Source organism: Piliocolobus tephrosceles, chromosome X, assembly GCF_002776525.5.
Source record: "Piliocolobus tephrosceles isolate RC106 chromosome X, ASM277652v3, whole genome shotgun sequence".
NCBI lineage: Eukaryota > Metazoa > Chordata > Mammalia > Primates > Cercopithecidae > Piliocolobus > Piliocolobus tephrosceles.
Genome location: NC_045455.1, coordinates 14,539,539 through 14,545,524, shown reverse-complemented (window position 1 = coordinate 14,545,524; position 5,986 = coordinate 14,539,539).

Sequence of the window (5,986 nt, the reverse complement as noted above, 5' to 3'; positions counted from 1 at the left end):
CGCGGCGCCGCCGCCGCCCGCTCCCCCCGCTGCTCGCCGCGCGTCGGGCCGCCGCAGCCCGGGCCGCGCCCTCCGTGCCGTGTCACGCCCCGAGGCGCCCCCCTCGGCGTCCGCGGCCCCCCGCGATCGCAGCAGTGCCCGGGCTCGCTCGGGGTGACCGTGCGTGTGGCGGCGGAGGCTCCCCCATGCCACCAGCCTCCCTCGGCGACCGCTCGCCGGGCCGCCTCCTCCGGGCGGGGTGTCCGGCGCGGCGCGGGCGGGGCGGGGCGCCCAGAGGGCGGAGGAGGGGCCGGCGCGGCGGGACGGCGGGCCAGGCAGGTCGGCGCGGCCCGGCGCTGGAGCTAGGCGGCCGGACTGGCAGGGGTGGCGTTTCGCGCGATACCCTCAGTGGGGAAGGTGGGGGGGTCGGGGTTGCCTCCGCTTCGGGTCGCACGTCCTAAGACCCGAGGAGGGGACTGTGCACGCCACCAAGAGGGTGCACAGCCGAGGCTGGACGATGCGCGGTCTCGGAGCCGGGTTTCCTCCCCAGGGGGCCCGGCTGCGCTCGAGGGGACCCCGGTGTCACCGGCGGGGTCTGGGCTCGATGCACCACGCCCCCCTCTGCTCCAGGGGCCTCGGCGGGGACGGAGGTCTCAGGAAAGTGGCCTTTATTTATGCGGCACCGATCGACACCCCCAGCCGGCCGGGCGGACCTGGACGGAGCGTCCTTGCTCGGGACCTGGCGCGGAGCGCCGCGCGCTCGTGGTGGCGCCTCGGCCTCCCCACCGTTCGGTCCCCGGAGGCACGGAGCTCCTGGCGGGAGAATGACGGCTGGGCCGGGCCAGGCGTGGGAGACTCCCAGACTCCGACCCGCCGGGACGGCCAGCTGCTTCACCTTGGACGTGGGCAAAACTTCGGAGCCTCGATTATGTCGCCTGTAACCTGAGTACAACGGCCTGGAAGGGGCTCAGGTGACACGGCAGCCCTCACGGGGGCCCATTTAACCGGTCTGCCGCCCCTCCGCGTCGGACCGCCAGGCGGGGTACCAGGGAAACCGGGATGCGCCGGCTTGCGAGCCCACCGTGACGCAGAGCTGGCGGCCGCTAGCGACAGCTACCCAGTAAGGGACTTTCCCCCTAACACCCTAACCGCTTTCCCGTCCCTAAGGGTCTCCTGCCAACCCGGCTCCCTCTCTGTCTCTCTGAGGAAGCCCGGCACAGCCTGACCCTCCCGGGGCCGCGGAGAGGGCGCGCCAGGCGAGGATTTGCGCCAGGCCCGCGGCGCATGCTCAGTGGTTGGGGACTGGGCGGGTACCCCGGGCGGGGAGCCTGACTGAAGGGCGGCTCTGCTGATTGGTCGGACTGCTCACGCCACGCCCGTTGCTTCCCGGTGGACGGTTCCTTACCTGCGGGGTCGGCCTCCGCAGAGCGCGGTGGCCTTGAAAACCCAGTTTTGAGAGAATCCCTGCCGCGTCTCCGGCCCCAGTACCCAGAGGTTTCATAGCCGCCATCACTGCGGTGGAGGAGGCCGCCTGTCGCGTCCCACCCCACCAGAAAGCCTAACAGTGGCCTGAAGCGTAATCTTAAAGTGGTAGGGGAAAATACCGATCTAGCGCGGAAAGCAAAACACCTCCCTTCTTGGTTTAATGGGCAGGTCTGGAGGTAAGGCATGCCGTCAGCACTCAATAATTGCTTGCAGGATCGGATTGTTTCCCCAGTGAGTGGGGACTGCAAGATGTAGCATTGAGTGAGCCTGACAGATTGGAAGATAAAACAAGTGTGATATAAAAACAATGACACACTAACCCATTTCCTCCTCTGTGAAATGAGGAATGGCCTAGACGTTTTCCAGACCTCTTCTGTCCTAAGAGTGGAGCTGGGTGACAGAGCAGGTGCAAGTCAGCCTTTCCCTGCCTCCCCGGGGAGCGCACTCTGTTGGGCGAGAGCAACTCAGCTCTCATTGACGCCTTTCAGCTGCAGGAGTGTGGCCGCTCAGTTCTCATCTGAACTGTTGACAACAGTTGTCTTCTGAGAATCATAAATTAGAGCCTCCCTTTAGGCTTCTGACTCCCTCAAAGGTACCAGCAACACAAACGTTTCCCCTTTTGTTACCTTGGCTCTCTAAGCTGTATCTACTTCTATACAAGTCGAACAATTTTGTCTTTTTAAATTAAAAACAACAACAAAAGCACCTAAGGTTGTAGAGTTTTATATTCTTTTTTCTTTTCTTCTTTTCTTTTTTTAAGAGCTATGTGATTAGAGTGTATGCGTGTAGTCTAAAGAACAAAATTTCAACAAATGGTTTTAAAGATCTGATTGGCTTCTAGTAGCAATTCATGAACCAGGCAGCATTCTGAATACAAAATAGACGGAGCTCTGTGAGAATGGAAGAACAGCTGGGTTTATTAAGGTAACTTAAGCAGGAACAAGAGAAAAGTATAGTGCAGAAAGCACGTTAGGTAACATCAAGTTACTCTCCTTTATGGGTTAAAGCAGAGGGGGCTGCCTTAGCTGGCTCAGGCTGAATGGGCCCCGTTTGACTGGTTGCTATGAATCTCCTGGTTTTTGGAAAACTGGCCCTTTTGGGGATTTTCCTGTTTTTTTAAAGTCTCTGTTTAGTTATGTAGCACTTAATACTGTGGCTTCATTTAGTTTGGTCTGTTGGGGCCTAGTTCAGGAGCTCAGTCCAAAACAATGGCCTACCATAAATTTTATTTAAATATATGTGTATCTGGAAAGTGAGGAATTCCCCAAACCTACCAATTTTATCCATATCTCTACCACTCCTAAATTCTGTACTTGCTTGCTGATTCAGTATATTCTAGAATTGGCAGATTTTCATTTAGGAAGCAGAGAACAACACACAATGTGCCAACAGTAGTCACTGGCGATGTCTAACCAAGCACAGGTTCTGACAGACAAGGGGGCATGGAAACACGAACTAAACCCAGGAAGATGGATTCACCCAGCAACCCAGAATGGAGCCTCTTCTTCCTGGTGAAGTGTCATTGATAACAAATGGGACATTTCTAGTGTTAAAGTTTCAGCAGAAACTTGGTCCCTACTGTTCTGGGTTGAATGTGCTCCCCCAAAAGATATATTGAAGTTCCAAACCAAACCCAGTATGTGTGAATGTGCCTTATTGGGAAATAGGTCTTTGCAGATGTAACCAACTTAAGTTGAGGTCCTGCTGGAATAGGTGGGCCCTAATTCAATAGGAATGGTGTGTGTGTGTTTGTTTGTTTTGACGGAGCCTCACTCTGTTGCCCAGGCTGGAGTGCCATGGTGCAGTGCCGACTCACTGCAGCCTCTGCCTCCCAGGAGGTTGGGATTACAGGCACCTGTTATCACGCCTGGCTAATTTTTTGTATTTTTAGTAGAAACGGGGGTTTCACCATGTTGGCCAGGCTGGTCTCAAACTCCTGACCTCAGCCTCCCAAAGTAGTGGGATTATAGGCATGAGCCACCACGCCTGGCCTGAATGGTGTCTTTATAAGAAGAGACACAAATACATACACAAAGGAAAAATACTACGTGACAACAAAGGTAGGAAGGAGAATACTGCACACCTGCAAGCCACAGAACAGCAAGGATCACTGGGAACCACCAGAAGCTGGAAGAGGCAAGGAATGATCCTTCCCTAAAGTTGTCAGAGGGAGCATGGCCTGCTGACACCTTGATTTCAGACTTCTAGCCTCTAGAATGGTGATAGAAGAAATTCTGTTGTTCTAAGTCATCCAGTTTGTGGAGCTTTGTTACAGCAGTCCTGGGAAACCAACATGCTGGCCAAAGGCTATTTTTTAAATTTCCACCAGAGTGGGCCTAGAATTGTGTGAGTTATTTTGGCATCACTATTTCCCGGAGAGAAGTCATACCTACAGAGGGACAGAGCATCAGCCCAAAAGAGGGTGCTACCTGTCTACCTGGGATGAGGCTGACCTCTGGCTGAGCTGGGTGGATGATGTCTCAGGTATGGTAGAAGATACATTCACCTACATTAGCTTGATGGAGTAACCTCATCTTTGTTTTTCCAAACTATAGGAAGAAAGCTTTTCTTTCTGTTGAAAATGAAACTAGTAGGTAGTGGAGATGAAATATAATTGCAGCCAGTTCTGAAATTTGCATATAAATGACTGTACTACACGCAAATTTATAATTCAAGTGTTACCCATGCTTAATGATAACCTCTTACTACATCATTTCCTTGTTAAGTTTGCTTTAGGATTTGTATGTGTCTTAATAACATATAATTAGTTTAAAATCTCTTCCGGTTATATCTTGAAACAGCATGTCTGTTTTTAGCAAAAATAACAAGTGACCCATCAAAAGGAGGCACTCCTGTGCACTGTCACATACAGGGAAGTGTGAAAGGGGACTTTCGCTCTTTATCCTTGCATTGATTGAATTTTAATTTTTTTTTTTTTTTTTTTTTTTTTTTTTTTGAGACAGATTCTTGCTCTGTTGCCCAGGAAGGAGAGCAGTGGTGCCATCACAGCTCACTGCAGCCTCGAGCTCCTGGACTCAGGCAATCCTCCCAGCTCACCCTCCCAAGTAGCTCAGAGGACAGGTGCATGCCGCCATGCCCACCTAATTTATTTACTATTTGTCGAGACAGGGTCTCACTATGTTGCCCAGGCTGGTCTCAAACTTCTGAGCTCAAGTAATCCTCCTACCTTGACCTCCCAAAGTTCTGGGATTATAGGTGTGAGCCACTGTGCCCGGCCTGACTGAAATTTTTAATGAACATTCACTGCCTTTATACTTCATTTATTAGGTTGGTGCAAAAGTAATTGCGTCTTTTATTTCGGTGGCAAAAACTGCAATTACTTTTGCACCAACCTAAAAACTTTTTTTTTTTTTTTTTTTTACAAATTTGTTTTTTAAAATTAACCATCTCATGCTTAGAAGTAGGCTCTTGTTTATTCCACTAGATAAGGAGAAAACACAACTCTTCAAGGCAGAGCATCTGGGAAAGGTATTACAATTAATCTAACACATATGTTTCCAGATACCACCTAGGGTTCATGTTACTGGAGGAATGTAATCCCCTCTTTCACTTCTGTTTTACTCAGGAGACATTCCTAGAGGAAATGGAATATGAGGTCTTTAAGACATAGCTGAGACCAGGGCATGTCACACTTTATTATGTGTGTAAGTCACCTGTGGATACTGTTAAACTGCAGGTTCTAATTGAGACGGTCAGGTGTGGTGCCCAAGATCCTACAGGGCTAACAAATGATGTCAAGCTCCTAAATCAGATGCTGCTCACCCACAGACCACACCTGGAGTAGCAGATACTTTGACTTCACTGTAGGCTCTTGAAGATTCTCCTGCTGACTTTGAAAATTAAGCAGGAAGGCGGCCAAACACTCAATAGGAAAATGGGCAAAAGTCATTACCAAACAATTCACAGAAAAGATATAAAATGGCTAGAAAACATATGAAAAGGTGTTTGACCTCATTTATGATGTAAGAAATGCAAATGAAAACTACACTGATACACAATTTCTCACCAAATTGGAAAAATTGTAAGGTATCACACTTCATGTGGAAAGGCTTTTGGGAAACAGGCACACGTCGCTGGTAGAGATGGAAGGCGACACAACTGCTATGCAGTGGAATATGGCAATATCTGACAACACAATATATGCATTTGCCATTTGTGCCAGCAATCCCACTACTAGGAGTTTCCTGTGAAAATACATCTTAAACAAAAAGAAAATATTATGCGCTGGGTTATTCATTGAAGCATTATTTATAATGGCAAAATATTGGAAAATATCTAAATACCCAAATATTGGAAATAGAGCAAATGTGGTGCATAGACATAAAGAGATATTATTCAACTGAGAAAATGAATGAGAAAGATGTGTATTAATATATGTGAAATGATTTTCAGGATATGTTGTTTTAAAAAGAAAAAAAAAGCAACTGAACTATGCTGTCTTTGGGTAAAAAATAGGGGAAAGTATGCTAGTATCTGCTTATTTCTACCAAAATCCCCCAAC